Source organism: Heterodontus francisci, chromosome 11 (assembly GCF_036365525.1).
Source record: "Heterodontus francisci isolate sHetFra1 chromosome 11, sHetFra1.hap1, whole genome shotgun sequence".
NCBI lineage: Eukaryota > Metazoa > Chordata > Chondrichthyes > Heterodontiformes > Heterodontidae > Heterodontus > Heterodontus francisci.
This window is the reverse complement of record NC_090381.1, coordinates 56,996,145-57,013,960: the sequence shown is the minus strand read 5'-3', so window position 1 is coordinate 57,013,960 and position 17,816 is coordinate 56,996,145. Positions and strand designations below refer to the sequence as shown.

At 42.5% G+C, this 17,816-nt stretch overlaps 1 pseudogene; it reads right to left on the bottom strand.

Moving 5' to 3' along the window:
* Positions 1-282: 282 nt before the first annotated feature.
* The window catches only part of LOC137375027 (nucleolin-like), a 50,196-nt pseudogene continuing 32,662 nt past the window's right edge, over positions 283-17,816 (bottom strand).

Here is a 17,816-nt window from a genome sequence, read left to right as displayed (position 1 = left end):
TGAATGTTTTTAAGGCAGAGATAGACAGATTCTTGACAAACAAGGCAGTCAAAGGGTATTGGGGGTAAGCAGGAAAGTGGAGTTGAGTCCACAAATAGATCAGCCATGATCTTATGGAATGATGGGGCAGGCTTGAGGTGCCGAATGGCCTACTCCTGCTCCTAGTTCACATGTTAGTATGTTCATAGCCATCCAGTCCATGCAGAGCTCTGGAATGTCCAACTCTGAGGCAAATCAACAGAAGCTTTGTTTGAACACAAAAAGGTAGTCTTATTCGTCTTTTTAATCAAATTTGATTTTCTTTCCTTGAGGAGTCATTTTTCCACCTCTGAATCCTTCAAATCCACCCCATCCTCTTCTAGCTCTTCCAAAGGCTTGACCATCTCGCTGACTTTCACCCTTCAGTCTAGCAAAGTCAAGTGTAATTTTGCATCCATCAATCTCTCCACCTTCCACATTTCCTTAGCTGATTTTGCATCTTCTTCTGATGGGAAGTCCAGAAAGCCAAAACCTTTTGATCTTCCAGATTCTCTGTCTGTTGCAATTCCAGCACTCTCAGCTCCTTCAAAGGCATTTTTTAAAGTTTCTTCAGTGGTGTCATCAGAAAGGCCATGAACAAATAATGCCTTGCTGGCACCACCACCATTTCTGTGCCCTTGTTCTCCCTTTAATTTCTGCATTGCTGCGATTCTCAGGAGCTTCTTTAGCATCCACAATAGATTCAAATTTAACAAATGCAAACCTTTTTGGTCTGCCATTCTCTTCTAGTATTTTGATCAATGATGCTCTTTCAAAAATACTCTGAAGGGTTTCTTCTATTGCAGAATATGCCAAGTTATTTACAGTGAGTGTATCAGAATCTGGTTGAGTTTGTCTACCCTTTACATTTAACATTCTCTTATCGCCAGTCAAAGCAATAGCAGTGGCCTTACCCTGGACTTCACTGCTTTATTTCTGTTCCAATGCTGTATCTGCAGCTGTTTCATTTTCAAATTCAATATACGCAATGCCTCAAGTCCCTGAATCATCATGAGAAGCAGGAATTCTAATGTCAATGGCATCCTCAAAAATCTCTGAAGCCATCTTGAGTTAAGTTGAATAGGAGATTTTTGACAAACAAAGTCCTGCAGTCCCTTTCTCTTTTGCTATATGCATTGATTTCTTTGCTGCTGGCTTTATCAGGTTGGACTGCAAGTCCCAGCACTTTGTTTCCATTGAATTTCAATGCCTTTTACAGTTGTTCTTTAGTTTCAAAGTCTATGTGACTGAATTTTTTGCTAGATCCAATTCGTGACTGAAAATTTCTTTTTGGTGAAGAAGCCATTCAGGACTTTCTTTAATTCCTCAAAATTATTTTCAGAGTTCAAATTTCCAACAAATAGCAAAAAGGATGCATCATTCTCAATTTTATGCGTCTGTTCCTCTTTCTCTAGCCAACTTTCTTTGGCACACCTATTTCAGCTTCCTACTTTGCTTTTTTAGTAACAGCAGCTGCAGACTTGGAAGTAGATTTCTCGTCTGGTACGCAAAGGGTTACAAGTCCATGCTTTTGACTTGTTTCAGCCGAGATGAGGGAGTTTGCTTAATGTTCACTATTCGGAACTGAATTTCTTCTTTCTTCCCATTGCATTGGATGCTCAGCTTGGTTTCTCCTCTTAGGCTGAGCATTATTCCACCATAGAACCTCAACTTTACCTTTGACGGCTTCATATTCGGGTCACAATCTTGAGAAATTTCACATAAGTCTGTAAAGCTCATGATATTGCAGATAGAACCAGTGTCTATCTAACACCTCACATCAGCTTGTTGCTCTCCTTCTGCTGTCATCATTTCTACAGTCACAATCCACTTTCTACCTCAAGACTTGACGACACCTACATGCACTGGGGTGTACAGTGATTCGTCAGAATCATCATCTGACATCTCTCCAGCATCCATCTTTACAGGCTTGCTTTTCTTCTTTCTAGCAAAGCATTTGCATGCCAAGTGGTTCAGCTTCTTGCAGTTAGAGCACTGCTTTCCCTACGTTGGACATGCTTCCTTTTCCTTCTTGTGGTGTCCCCCACAGTATGTACTTGATATTTCTGTTAGCCATTCTGAAAGTTGTCCCTCCTTTTCATCATTGGCTTGTGCTTGGAAGACTTGGATTGCCTCTCAGCATAGTACACAGTTCTGAAGAAGGGTCACTGACCTGAAACATTAACTCTGCTTTTCTCTCCACAGATGCTGCCAGACCTGCTGAGTATTTACAGCATTTCTTGTTTTTATTTCAGATTTCCAGCATCTGCAGTATTTTGTTTTTATTATAGTACACAGCCTCATCATTTCTCCTATCAATAATCTTCAGCTGCTGATTAGCCACCTCAGAACATCTACACATGTCAATAGCTTTCTAAGAGTACGCTTCTCTGTGCTCTCACAGTGGGATGTCTTGTTCCTAAGACAATCCTATCTTTGATGAGATCATCCTTCAGTTGCCCAAACTCACAAGATTCAGCTGATCAATATTCTCCCTCTCTTACTGAGCTCTAGTGTTAAACACATAGTGGGGAATTTTATGCTGGCGGCGGGGATCTCGACATCTGGGGAAACCTAACAATGAGATCCCTATGTCACCTCTTTTCTGGAAGAGCTACTGAATTTCGTGCCAATCAGGCACTTAACTGGACAGCGGCGTGCCTTCCATATGATTTAGGACCCCGTTGCCGGAAGTCTCCACCTTACAGAGCTGCCAGTCAACCAGAGGCTGGCAACTGCAGTGCCACCATGGAGGTGGTGGCTGCTGCTGTAGCTGCAGCGACGAGACACCAAGGAGCGGCAATGGAACCAGGCTTAAGGTAGGTCAGGGCGGGAGGGGTCTCACAGGGTGGGGTTCGCGGGGGAGCGGAGTTGGCCCTCAGTGGGAGCCCCTCTTCCCAATGCCGAGTCCCTCATTCAGATACTAATTGCCTATGAACTAGGGACCACCCCCCCACCCGCCCGGAGCCGGGAAGCAGCCCACACGGTTTTTCGTGCCATGCTTCCCATGCAGCAACAGGGCAGCCCGCTACACGGGTAATTGCGGCTGTGGCAGGAAACGGCCCTTAATTGAGGATTAATTGCCCAGTTCAGGGCCTGAATTGGCGATGAGGCAGGAAGGCCGTTCACAGGCCTTCCCGCCGCGGACTAAATTTCGGCAGAGGTAGGATGGTGGCAGAGCCCCCCCCCACCCACTACCATCCCACCTGATTTTATGCTGCCCTAGCCTCCAAATTCGCCACGGGGGACAGCATAATAACACCATAGTGTTCATAAAAGACATTAGCGAAGGATTCAAATCGGGACTCCAAGGCCTCCAAAATTTCGCAAGTCTTGCTTTTCTTGCCCTCAGTAAGATCTAGGGTGCAATATAATTTAAGACACTCCTTACCTATCAATGTTAATACAGTTGTTACACTTATTTGTTCAGGTTTCTTGTCCAACTCTGTGGCAATCTCATAATTCTGCCATTGAGACTGGAAGAATTACCAATTCCTCTCAAATCTCCCTTCATGTCTCTTGGAGTACTGGAAAATCTGAAACCATAATGACTTACCCAGCTGTCACTGTCCTGTGCAAAGTTGCAGACAGGAATTTTTTTGTAAACTAAAATTTTCCCTGCTGAAACTCCACAGGGCCTAATTATTTCTGATGTTTTGCACATCTGTTGGCTTCTTACAGCTTTCAAAATCCTCTCAAAACCCGGTTACTCACTTCTGACACCATGTTCCATGTGGTGCATAAAATGACTACTGCCAAAAGCCTTTATTTACATATTATGACAACAGAAGCAAGTCAAAGTGTACAAAGCCTCTGATGTCATGATATGTAAATAAAGGCTTTTGGCAGTCGTCATTTTATGCACCACATGGAACATGGTGTCAGAAGTGAGTAATCAGGTTTTGAGAGGATTTTGATAGCTGTAAGAAGTCAACAGCCACCAATGGTAGAGTGATTAAAATCAGGGATGTTCAAGAGGCTCGAATTAGAGGAGCGCAGATAGTAGCAGATTTCAGGCAGAGATAGACAGACGGGTGAAATGGGCAGACAATTTAATGCAGACAAGTGAGAAATGATGCACAACATGGAGAAGTAATATAATCTAAATGGTAGCAGTTTGAGGGGGTGCACGAGCAGATGGACTTGAGCACGCATATTCACAAATCTTTGAAGGTGGCAGAACAAGTTAATAACAACATATATTTATACAGCACTTTTAACATAATAAAACATCCCAAGGCACTTCAGAAGTGCATTATAAAACTAAATATGACACCAAGCCACATAAGGAGATATTAGGTCAGATGACCAAATGCTTGGTCAAAGAGATAAGTTTTAAGGCATGTCTTAAAGAAGGAAAGTGAGGTAGAGAGATGGAGAGGTTTAGAGAGGGAATTGCAGAACTTAGGGCCAGTTGTAGCATGGATAGGTTCTCAGACAAATACTCAGGTTCAATAATAGGGAGGTAGAATTGAAAGATGCACAATTGTAGGCACTAAGGGAGACATGGTGGTAGAAAAACAGTTAAGAAGACAGACAGATTTTTTTTCCTGCAAAGATTTTTAGCACTTATGGAATATCTGAAGAATGACTGGGGCATGATGGGAATCATGCCTGTGAGAGAGAGTAGTAGAATGTTTTCCAAATGCTAACCCTGTAGAGGAGATCTACATGTCAGTAAATCAAGGAGTTGATGCAATTTCCAAAAGTGGACTATGATGGCAGGAATGATTTTTCAGATGGCACAGATCTTATATAAATCAAGTTGTCCCTTATTAGCTGTGTCTACAGATGTATAGCTGACAATAGGTTCTCCTCTTGCTCTTGCTGCGTTTTGCTGCCACCATATCCTGCTGCATTTCTTCGCTGTTCAATTCTTCCTCCATGATATGGGTCCAGTGGAATCTTTAATGAAAAGATTGTGTCTGTTGTGTATTGTTGTTAACGGAGTTCGAGCATTGTTTACAGATGTCTCGGAGTCTTGGTATGCCTAATTTTTTTTATATTTTATATACATAAATACTTACACGTTCATTAAGCCTGTCCAGCTGACACCTCTCATGATGCTTCTAGCTTCTTCCCAGCCTAAAACCCATGTTCCAACTACATCATCACCATTACAGTGGGAGGGGTTACTCTCACTGTCTCAGACATTAACCCTTTCAGACCCTTATACTACATCTCCCCCCCAAGTCTTTGTCCATATATATTTTTGATATATTTATTCATTTTGACTTTACATACTACTCCATCTCCCTCCAAGTCTCTGACATCACAGATTCAGTCTTCAGGAGGCTTCACGACTCTCCCAGATTGTGTTCTTGTTGGACTCGGAAGATCAGTAGTCTTTCTTGAAAGTCTTGTTTGACTACTTGGGTGGCCTTGACCAATGTTTGTAGTATCCTGTTGTCTCTGGGTTTCTTGATCATCATTTGGCTCTTCCAGACGTATGACTGGTTGTTGTGTTTGAGGTATGGGGATAATGTTTCTCTTATTTCAACATATAGTACCCTCATTACTGAGTACTACATAAGATCTCAAATGAGCTTTGTCTCTCTGGATGACTCTGCCTACATCCTAGATCTCGTATCCATACCTTCTCTCCTTCCTTTAACATTGGTAGGTTTCTGGTATGAAATCTCTTATTGTAATTGCGAGCTTATTGGTTTCTGAAAGACATATCTCTGTCTTGAACTTTTTTTGCAGTCTTGTACGTCTAGTCCCAGAAGTCGTTTTCTGAGTAGAATAAGAAGTTGAGTTTTTATCTTGCTCCCCATCAACAGATCTGAAGGTGAATGTCCACATAACAATGGAGTAGGTCGATAATTCAATAGTGCAGTTGGAAGATCTTCATTCTTCTTCATCAACAATTTAACAGTTCGTACTCCTCTCTCCGCTTCACCATTCAATTGAAGGTAATGAGGGGAACTTGTGAGATGTTCAAATCCCCATTTCCTCACAAATTGTGTGAAGTATTCATTTGCAAACTGTGGTCCAATCTCTGACACCACCTCATCAGGAATACCATGCATTGCAAAGATCTCCTGTGAAGTCTTCATAAGAGATTCTGTTGTTGCTGAGTACAATCTATCTTGAGAAATAATCAATCACTATGATGTAAGATTTTCCATTTTACATAAATAAATCCATACCTAGACATTCATATGTTCTGGTTGGAAATTGTGTTCCCTCTGGTCTGGTCTGTGTACCACACATACCTGGTAATTCAGGATCATGTTTTCTATGTCTTTGGATATTCTTGGCCACCAAACAGATGGCTGAGCTCGTGCTCTGCATTTTGTGATTCCCATGTGGCCTTGATGGATTCTTGCCAAGATATAAATAAATAATTTGAAGCATGGCAGGGCTGCTCACACCCGTCTAATGCACATCCTGTGCAATGTTTGGAATCCAGGACCCTCCCCATGTCCTGGACAACTACATGTGCAAAAAGTGCCACTAAATGCAAAAACTGGAGCGCTGAATCTTGGAACTCGAGGAGCAGCTGCAGTCACTGAGGTGCATTCGCGAGGATAGCACGTTTCAGGAGCTGGTCACCCCGCAGCTTAAGACAGCGCACGTAGAGAGGGACTGGGTGGATGCCAGATGGACAAGAAGGACAAGGCAGGTAGTGCAGGAGTCCCTGGAGGGCTTCTAAATTTCTAACCAGTATTCAGTTCTGAGTACCAATGGGAGAGAGGGTTCATCTGGAGAGTGCAGTGACAACCATGACCAGAGCACCATGGGTGGCTCAGCAGTGCAGGGAGGGAGGAGAAAACATAGGAGAGCAATAGTAGTAGGGGATTCTATAATTAGGGGACAGACAATCATTTCTGTGGTCACAGACATGATTCCAGGATGGTATGTTGTCTGAAATAAAAACAAGAAATGCTGGAAATATTCAGCAGGTCAGGCAGCATCTGTGGAGAGAGAAGCAGAATTGACGTTTCAGGTCAGTGACCCTTCATCAGAACTGGCAGAGACAGAAATGTAATAGGTTTTAAGCAAGTAAAGCGGGGGTGGGGCAAGAGGTAACAAAAGAGGTGTTGCTAGGGCAAGGTCACAGAGAATAACTGACCAGAAGGTCATGGAGCAAAGACAAACGGTATGTTAATGGTGTGCTGAAAGACAAAGTGTTAGTACAGAGAGGGTATTAATTGGCAGAAAACTGAACAGCCTGGTCCCAAGCACAAACATGAAAAAACAGTGGGTAGGCATAGTAGAAACAAACTAAACAAACTAAAATAAAATAAAGATATAAAAAAGAAAAAATAACTAAAAGTAAAAATAAAAAGGTGGGTGGGGTGCCGTCATGCTCTGAAATTATTGAACTCAATGTTCAGTCCGGCAGGCTGCAGTGTGCTTAATCAGTAAATGCGATGCTGTTCCTTGAGCTTGTATTGATGTTCGCTGGAACACTGCAGCAATCCCAGGATAGAAATGTGGGTATGAGGGCAGAGGGGAGTGTTGAAATGGCCAGCAGCCGGAAGCTTGGGGTCATCCATTTAATCTCGATCCATCTTGAGAAGTAATTGACTATAATTAGATAGGATCTCCCCTAAAAGAAGAATAAATCCATTGCCAACCGTTCCCACGGTCTAGTTGGGAATTGGGTCAAAATTAGAGGTTCTCTCTGATTCTATCTGTGAACTGCACATACGTCACAAATCAAAATCAGTTCTTCAATATCCTTTGAGTTTCTTGGCCACCACACAGTTGCCTGAGCCCGTGCTCTACATTTGGTTATGCCCATATGACCCTGGTGTATTTTCTCCAAGATATCTACTCTAAGTGACTCTGGAATCACCAATCTTTCATCACATACCAACAAATCATCTACTATGGTAAAGCGTCTTCTGTGTTTGAAGAAGATTTTCATCCTCTTATCCTTGGGACTCTGTTGTGTCCAACCTTGCTCACAATTTTAGCGGACATAGACGCATTTTTAATCTTGCCTCTATGGATGACGAATTTGGTGGAGTCTATTTGAACTTGCCAGCCATTGTGATGCAGTGACCTGTCAATATGACTCAATTTCATTAATAAAGTTAACATCCTGTTGAGTAGGACGGTCGACCGTCGCTCAAGATAATGCATCAGCTGTCATTTTTTGCTTGCCCTATACGTTTACTTTTCATAAGTGAACCTCAAAAGACTGAACCGGAATCTCTTGATCCGTGATGGCATTCTAGCAAGTTCCTTTTCAATGAGTAAGGAAACTAGGGGTTTGTGGTCTGTCTCAATGATAACCTTTAAGCCAATAATGTAGTTTGAAAATAGTCACTCGTAAGCCCAAGTGACTGCGAGAGCTTCCTTCTCTATCACGGTGTATCTCATCTCCATGTCAGATAATGCTCAACATGTGTAATAAACAGGTCTTCAACTTCCATCGGGCTGTTCTTGGAAAAGCACTGCCCTGATCCCTGTGAATGTGGCGTCAGCTACGATTGTAGTTGGAAGTGAAAGGTTATAATGGGCTAAAGCAGCCGGTGAAATCAGCATCTCCTTGATCCGTTGGGGTGCTTGATTCTGATGTGCATCCTAGCACCATGCCTCTGCTTTTCTCGACAGTTGTCGCAAAAGTTAGGTAACTTGGGCCTAATTAGGTAGGAATTTTGCCAACTGATTGGCTCAAAGTAGGACATGGAAATTCTCTAATAGCTCCCATCTCTTGCGGGTCTCCCATTATGCCACTACTGCTGACAATGTGTCCCAAAAAATGATGGGATGTTTTTGAAAACTCGCACTTTTTATTGACTGTTACGCTTTCGTCCTGCAGACGATTCAAAACTGCTCTAACCCTTCATTTATGTTCTTCTAGGGACTCCCCCATGAATTAGTATGTCATCCATAGGGCGGATTACACCTTCAAGGCCCTTTATAATACTTGACATAGTTCTCTGGTATATTTCTGGTGCTGACGTGATACCAAATGGAACATGGTTAAAACAAAATCTTCCAAAGGGAGTAATGAAGGTTGTCAATAACCTTGACTTCTTATCTAATGGAACTTGCCAAAAGCCACTATTCGCATCAAGCTTCACGAAGACAGTGCTTCTGGATAACTTTGCCAAAATTTCATCCAATGAGGGCATCGGATGGACTTCTCGCGCCACCACCTTATTAAGTTGAGCTAAGTCTACAAATATGCGAAGATTCCCGTTTGGTTTAGAAACTGGAACCATTCCTGAATACCAATCTATAGGGTCAGTAACAGGAGAAATGACTCCCATCTGGTTGTGTCTTCTAGTTGATGTTAAACTTGCTTCATTTGTGGGTGTGGAATCTTCCTCGGTGTGAAGAGACAAAGTGGTTTAGTGTCTTTTCACAAAGTAATACTATATCCGGTCGTTTCTCTCCCTAAATGTGTGAACAGTTTTGAGACTTCCTCCTGAAAGTGACTCCTGGATTCTTGTTGTTTAACTTCTTCTACTTTCTCTATAAGATGGAGGTCAATATAAGCTCGTATACATAACAGTGAGAACTCCTGATTTCTTAGGACATACAGTGTTTCTAATATCTGCTTTCCTTTCTACTGCAGTGTTGGCTGTAACTTCCCCTTTACTTCAAGTGGAACCCCTCCTGAGCCATAAAACTGAGCTTCTGTTGGTCGAAGAAAGTGTGTGGAAAGCCATGCCTCTTTGTCTGATAAGACGGTTACACTTTCTCTGGTATCATAAGAACATAAGAAATCGGAGCAGGAGTAGACCATTCAGCCCCTCAAGCCTGCCCCCCCCATTCAATAAGATCATGTCTGATCTGTCCCAGGCCTCAACTTATCTTACTGGCCTATTTGAAATTTGTTTGATGAATTAATTGTGTCGAGTTTGAAGTTAGTGATATGTCCGTTGACAAATATGCCTGCAGACCAAAATGCCCGATTCGGGTCATTGATCCTGCCAAGAAAATGTTTCAAGTGCACTGCTGCATGAGGTTGTTGAACTTTGTTAACCTCTCTATTCTTAAATGCTTTTCCTTTAGGGCTTGAGGTAGTCGAGATTTTATTTTGGCACATCTTATTGAAATGCCCTATTTTTCTGAAATAAAAGTATTCTGCTCTATTTGCAGGACATTGTTCGCCCCACATCGCTAGCAGAGTTTAATAGTGTTTTTCACTTCCCCCCACCAGTGTACTTTTTTTTCTGGTGATTCTTTTTCAGCCCTCTGGTGAAGGAACTGAACCATTGCAGGAGGTTTCCTGAACCAAGGACTTTCTTTACCTCACAAGATTAGTCTGTTGTTCTTCCAGACCTCAGCTTGCCTCACCAGCTAAATCGCTTTATCCAGGGTGAGGTCTTATTTAGACTGCAAAAGATCTGATATGGATTCATCAGCAGCATCCACAACAATACAATCGCTTATCAATTTGGCTTTAAGGTCTCCATACTCACATCCTTCTATAAGCCTGTAAAGGTCTCTGATAAAACCATCGACCATTTTGCCCAGTTTCAGGACCCTTTTCTTGAATTTTGCTCTTTCTGAAATTACTCCGCAAGTTGAAATAAGAATCAAAAGCTTTCAAAACTTCATTGAATTTGGCAAATGCCTCATTAAGAGAGTATTAACTTGCTCAGCCTCAGATTTGGTGTGTAGCTGAGAAGCTATTTTAAATCTTAGAAATATTTTTCTCCACATCAACCAATTCTGTATCTGATTGGGTCCTTCTGAATTCTGGAAGCTTTCAGGCATCATATATTTTGAATCCATTTTTCATAACTCATTAGGAATCTCTTCCTTTTTAAGAAAATTTTCTTTGCTTTCCTGGAGGTTTCCTGCACTTTTTGGAGGTTTCCCACTCTTTTTGGATGTTCCCGCACTTTTGCTCTGTGGTCTGCTTGTGTGATGGCCGCCGACTCCAGACTCACCCTCCCAAGGGGTCGACTTTGTTCTTCCCTGTCTCACCTAACCAGTGCACTGTTAAACACTAAATTCACCATTTCCAAAAGGTTTCTCACCCAATCCCCAACCATTGCTCGATACTGTGACTCAACCCAATCGTTGGACCTGGATTCTGCTCGCAGACCACCATGCATACGTTGTGCCTCCTGAATGCCTGCACGGCTGACTCACCAACTAGCTGTGTCTTCCTTTGGCTATGGAGCAGCTCTGGAGCTCTTCACAGTCTCCCTTCGAGATCTGCCGTCTTCTTGGTGCTGCTGTGCAAGATGAGGTCTTTCAATAATTTGTAGGTGTTTTCACGGTTGCCACCAAATTGCGTATTGTTGCTAGTGTAGTTCAAACATTGTTTAGAGATGTCTCAGAGTCTTGGTATGGTTAAATAGTAACTTGTTTATTCTATATACATAACTATCCACATTCTCATAAGCCTGTCCAGCTAACATCTCGCATGATGCTTCTAGCTTCTTTTAAGCCTAATACCCATGTGAATACTATGCCATCATCACTACAGTGGGAGGGGTTACTTTCACTGTCTCAAACATTAACCCTTTCAAACCCTTATAGTACAGTGTCCAGTGCTTCATAGATGAAAGTTCAAAAAAAATCATATCACCAGCAGCAATGCAGAAGTTGTTAGTAAGGTGAAGATAGAAAAATCTCCCCAAAAATAAAAATAGATTCTTCAGGAATAAAGATTGACCAAATGTATCACCTGAACAAGGTAGCCTTTAACAGTATTTCTCCCTGGCTAATGTTGAACCTATTCCTAAGCTAGCAACCAATAATTATCCCTTCACATAAATTTTATTTATTATGAAGGTCCATAGCTGGTAGGGGAGGGAACTCAACATTGGGATGAATTTTATTGAGGCGCCGCTGTCCATGCCCTTTGAACTCAGCGTCACGTCCACATTCACATTGTGCAGCAGGTGCTGGGGCCGTATTTAAAGTGCCCCAGCACCTGCTTCCTGACAGCTGTCAAAGAATACTTACCTGACTGCTGAAGAATGGGGTTGCTGTCAATCTGGCAGCAAAGCAGAAAGTTCTGCAGAAATCCAGCAGGTCAGGCAGCATCTGTGGAGAGAAAAGCAGAGTTAACTTGTCCAAGTTCACAGACCTGAAAGTTAACTCTGCTTCTCTCTCCACAAATGCTGCCTGACCTGCTGAGTGACCCCAGCACTTTCCGCTTTGCTGCCACATACTTACCCTGCTGTGTCCCAGTGTCCTGTGAAGTTGTGATCCTCTTCTCCCACTCAAGTGTGACATTCCTTCTTGTAGGCGTGCTGCACCTGGGTGAATAATCTTAATTTTGCACATTCCAGGATGTCTGACTTAAATAGACCATAAAAGGTATTACAGAGGTTTACAGAGAACACACTGAAACAAATGGGAATGCACGGGTGTCACAGCAATGTAAATACACTTTCACTAAATTTTCTTCACCAACATGTGTGTCGTTTTCTCTGTATGAATGATGTGTGCTAGCATGTCGTGCCAATGTCACATCCCTTTGCACTGTTGGCCTTTCAGGAGAGCCAGCGTACGCAATAACATCATTGCCGTGCCACCATTACTCATGAGCGTCTCCACGGATTCAGTGACATGGACATTGGCTCAGTCAGCTGCTGCCTCCAATGGTTTACACAGGGATGCTGCAGATGTGGACGGGTCCACAGCAGGTGAGCGAGGGTGATGTGTGGCTTGCAGAGCTCATGTCGGTTCCTGTGGAGCAGACAGCCTTTGTCTGATAAGCCACTTCCATACATCCCTAGCTCACTGCTAGACCTGTTTGAAGAGCCTGGGTGCCATCTGCCCTCCCAAGCGTCTTTCATGTTTCAGATCCTCAGCGTCCTCATAGTTCGAGGAGGAATCCTGTTGACGTCTCTCCTCATCATGCCAAGCCTGGCCCCTATTGGGTGCGTAGTTGTGCAGAGCAGCAAAGAAAGGAGCTGACCTTTTCGGCCCATAATTCAGGGCATCACCCTATCCATATAGACATTGGAGACACTCTTTCGGCATGCCGATCTCGTGCTCAATGGTGGCTCATGTAGCTCAGCGGCTGGTGTTGTATCTCTCCTCTGCAGCAGTGGTAGAGTCTATCACTGGTATCGGGATCCATGTCTGCAAAGGATAGCCCTTATCTCCAAGAAGCCACCCCTCCATCTGAGCCAGTTCAGTGAACAGCGGTGGCAGCCGGGACTGGCGCAAGACCCAGGTGTCATGGCAGCTGCCTGAGAAGCGGTCACACATTTGCTGCAAGCATCTGCAGTGTTCACATACCAACTTCACCTTGATTGAGAGGCCTTCTTTAATGGTGATGTCTGCAGGTCGTAGCCTGGCAGTAGGCCTGATGGCCACATGTGTGCAGTCTATGAACATTACAATTTATAGTTCTCTGGCAACGGTGCCATAACCAATAGCCCACTGGGCCTGGCTGTGTGAGTCTGTCCTGAAGCAGACATAGTCACTGGCACTCTGGTGCAGGGCATTGGTGACCTCCCTGATGCAGCAGTGCACTGCTGACTGTGTGACCCCACAAAAGTCTCTGGTGGGCCTCTAAAACGCTACAGAGGTGTCAGGCTTGAGAACCACTCCCACTATGAGGAACAATACATGGGATGTCCACCAGAGCCCATGGGCTGCAAGTCATCCTTGAGGGCACAGAGACGTGTCACCACCCTCTCTAAATGCTCAATCTCCTCTGACACTGGTGCTCTGACATCCAATGGCCTGTCATGTGGGGCCTGTAGATGTAAAGCAAACATAATGGCGAACTCCCCTTGGGGGCTGCTGCTCACGACCGGGGGCCTCTACGTGGATTGCACCTGCCTGTTGATATTGCCTCTTGTGCATACAGGTCCTCATGTGCAGAGGATCACAATATGTAGGATGAGCCATATCTATTTCCATGTGATAAATAAATTTGAACCCTGCATGTGTATTCAAAGGTTCCTAACAGGGCAGGGATTGGTGTTGACGGGTACATCAGCTGCTTTCTTAGATCAACTATGTGGCATGCCATAGAATTGCCCATCTTGGCCAACACTCAGAGTGGCACAGCATGAACACATCAAGATCCTACCAGCTGAATCGATTGCCCCCACCATCCATAAAACTTTAATGCTCCTGCTCTTTCTGGCACCCTTACCACACACAGGGTGCCTAGTGTGCCTTTGCCCCCTCACAAACATAGAGTGTACACTGTTAACGGAGGGATGATGTATGGTACCTCCCTTAATGCCAGCACAGCTTTCCCTCCATTAATCCCAGACCCACTCCCTTTCAGAATGCAGAGTGCAAGTCCTGTGTCTCCCGCCCCCCTCTATCCTCCCTTTCGGAATCCAGAGTTTTTCCCTGTGTATCCCCCCCACCTTTGAAAATGCAGTTAGACCCCTGAATATGCTCCCTCCCTCCTCCCTTCCGTAATGCGGAGTGAGGCCCCTGAATAACACAATTTACCTTTGCTGGAGACAACTTCTGCCCCTGAGGACCCGCTGGCTTTACAGATCGGGAATGGGACAACATGTGATGGCTGCCCGTTCAACGAAAAATCTGGCAGTGTTGGTGGAGAGGTGGCAGGCTGCATAATCAACAAAGGTAAGTAATCATTACCATATGTTAATTGTGGTTCTTCCGCTGTGCAGCGATGGAGGGGGTGGGGGGGGGCCGCACCGAGGTCCCGCCACCGCCGGTAATATGCAGCGGGCCCTTCTCCACGTCACGGGTCAAGGTGGGCCTCTCCCCGCAGCATTTTACCGGCCACCACGCCACGACCCGCGGTGTCGAGGGGCCAGTATAATTCAGCCCATTGTGTTTAAGGGGATAATTCATCTTACACTTGCATGTGGCAGATGGTACCCCAGTGGCACGGCAGTTTTCTCATATTGATAGTAAAGGAAAATTGCAATAATGTTTTGGACTGGCAAGAAATTAGTGTCAGGCCTCCCTACCAACATTCTCCTTCACTGTCTACTCAGAATCGACAACACGATAGATGGCAAACAGGAGGAAAATCACACCCAAAAAATATTATTTCAAAAGGTCCCTATTTTACAAAATCAATTCTAACTAAAGGATAAATCTATGCATAAAAATAAAAGCAGTATCAGAAAAAAAGCTCCAGGGATTAAAAAGGTGGTAATTGTTTAAATCCCTAATAAAGAGCAGCTTTAGTTGCATGGAATGTTTAATGCAATCATATGAATACTGATCTGAGCAGTTTAAATTAGGCAGTGAACCAGAGTAAGCAGAAAATAATTTCTCATCAGTAATATGTTGCAATACATGCAAGTTCAGCAAAACTTGTATCTTCTGTAAAAGGAGTTTGTGAGTAAGTATACCAATTAAAAGTTTTAGACATCTTTCCTCGAATAACTTAACACAGGTACTATAAATGGAATAAAATCTTGGGGTTACAAACCATTGGATCCTTATTTTACCAGACTTTATTCATCATTCTGCTACACATAAGTCAAATTCTTTTGGAAAGTATGGAGAGGATAAAGTAAATGAAGGACAAAGAAATTGATATGAAATTGAAGATTCGTGCATTACTGATTAGATGCCTGTTTCTTTCTAAAATAGGCTAAATAAAAGCATTGATTAGAAATTTTAAATATTAATATCAAGCTGATTGATTTACTTTACCAATAGTATAAACTTTTTGTTTGTGGGAGTTTTTTACCTCAGGGCTTGGTTCATGGAACTTGAGGTCCAGAGTGAACATGATATCATTCCTTTGCAGCAATGATCCATTTCCCAGATGAGCTATGTAAGGTGCACAAATAAATCAATCAGTTTGATATTAATATTTTTAATTTCTAATCAATGCTTTTATTTCGCCTATTTTAGAAAGAAACAGGCATCCAACCAGTAATGCACAAATCTTCAATTTAATATCAATTTCTTTGTCCTTCATTTACTTTATCCTCTCCATACTCATCAAAAGAATTTGGCGGAGAACATGTTTCATTTGGCTTAAGTGTAGCAGAATGATTAATAAAGTCTTTGGCTGTTTTATCTGCGATTAATCTGATTTGTCATGACTCTAGTATAATTAATCCCCTAGGATTATTCTTGTATAATGAAGATTAATCCCCAGCACAGAGAAAACTCATTTCAACCTGCTACTGTTGATCTCAATGTGATAGAGTAACTCCTTGAACTTCCCAGAGTGCATCTGTAATGCTTTCACAGATATTTAAATGTGGGAACATTTCAAGAAAATTCTTCATATAAATCATAACCTGAAAAGTAACAAGAAAATCAAAATCATCAGTACACTAGCTTCATGAACTGGAAAACTAACAATTGATGTGCAAACTAAAATAACAAACTGTAGACCGCATTTGCTAAAAACATTTAGTTAAAGAGACTAGATGGTTTAAACTTTTATATTGGCTTTCAATACTACTGTTCTGATTCTATTTAACAGAAAAGAACTTTAAATTTGTTAGAAAGGATGAAGCTTAAATAAAATCTGGAGAGATGAGAAATAACTTTTAAACAAAAGAAATGATTAACTAATAAATGTTAAAATTCAGTATGTTGCACAAAGGTAAATCACTAAATTAAAATCTAAGGTTTTGTCGGCTTCCTTCAGGTTTGGATATTAGATCATGAAGTAATTTCAAGTTGCTTTGATTTTTCAAATGAATTTACCCTGCTCCACTTTCAAAATCCAAAATCAACCATAGTTACTTTTATTGATAGGAATAGAGACTAGAAACAGGAATTAAACAAATTGATCAGAGTGTACTTTTTCTCAAAATTTTGTAATTTCAGCTTCACTTTAATGTGGTTCATTTTATTTCTTTAAGGAATGATTAAGCACAAATTGTAAAATGCTCTGGGAAGGCAATTAATATTTTAATGAGTATTACCTTAATAAAAGTGCAAACATTTTAACTAACTTTCAGCTAAACATCTTATCATCATAATTTTAAGGTATAAATTTGCATACTATGTTGCTCAGCTCAATTTCACCCATGAAATGCAACACATGAAATTATAATGAAAGTTTCAATAAAATGCTTTTCCTTGCATAAATAGTCAAATAAAATCAATTTAAAAATCACTGTCCATCAACGAGAAGATTATGTGAAAGAAAAATTGTGGTGCAACACCTCATCCTTTGATTTTGGATTGCAAATGGATCATACTCCTCAGAGCTCACCATTACAGTGATTTTTGTCACTGAACTAGAATTTAGTGGCCTAAAAACTAGATTGCACTGCGCCCATTTATAGACTTAAAACCGGCACCTAAAGGCACAATAGGGTTGGTGGTGTGCATGTGCTCATTCCCCGCTGCTCGGCAGACTGGCTAAAGCTCTTCTGTGAGTGTAAGAACTTTGCAAATGGAAATAGGGGCCCCAAAGTTTGTTTGAAAGTCAGCCTTGCAAAATTCAATTGTGAATGACCACAGCATGTGTCACGCGTGCTGTGGTCAGTTTCATCAGATGCTTGAAAGTCAAACCAGTGGCCCCTAAAGATCAGTCACAACTTTTTTTAAAAACGAACCTTATAGTGAAGCATTGCTGCTCCTCCCAGCTCCTCATTAAATTTTCAGGCAGCTGTCAGCCACTATTCACCCCCCAACCCCCGCCCTTTGCCTCCCCTCCCTTGGACTCTAAGAACCACAGCCAATTTCCAATCCGGTCTCTCTTGCTGCACACTGAGATCGGTTAGCTGCCTGAGAGTGACAAGTGCACAGAAAGTAATCTCAGTGGGGGACTTCAATGTCCATCACCAAGATTGGCTCGGTATTACCACTACTGACCGAGCAGGTCAAGTCCTGAAGGGCATAGCTGCTAGACTGGGCCTGTGGCAGGTGGTGAGGGAACCAACAAGAGGGAAAAACCTACTTGACCTTGTCCTCACTAATCTACCTGTTACAGA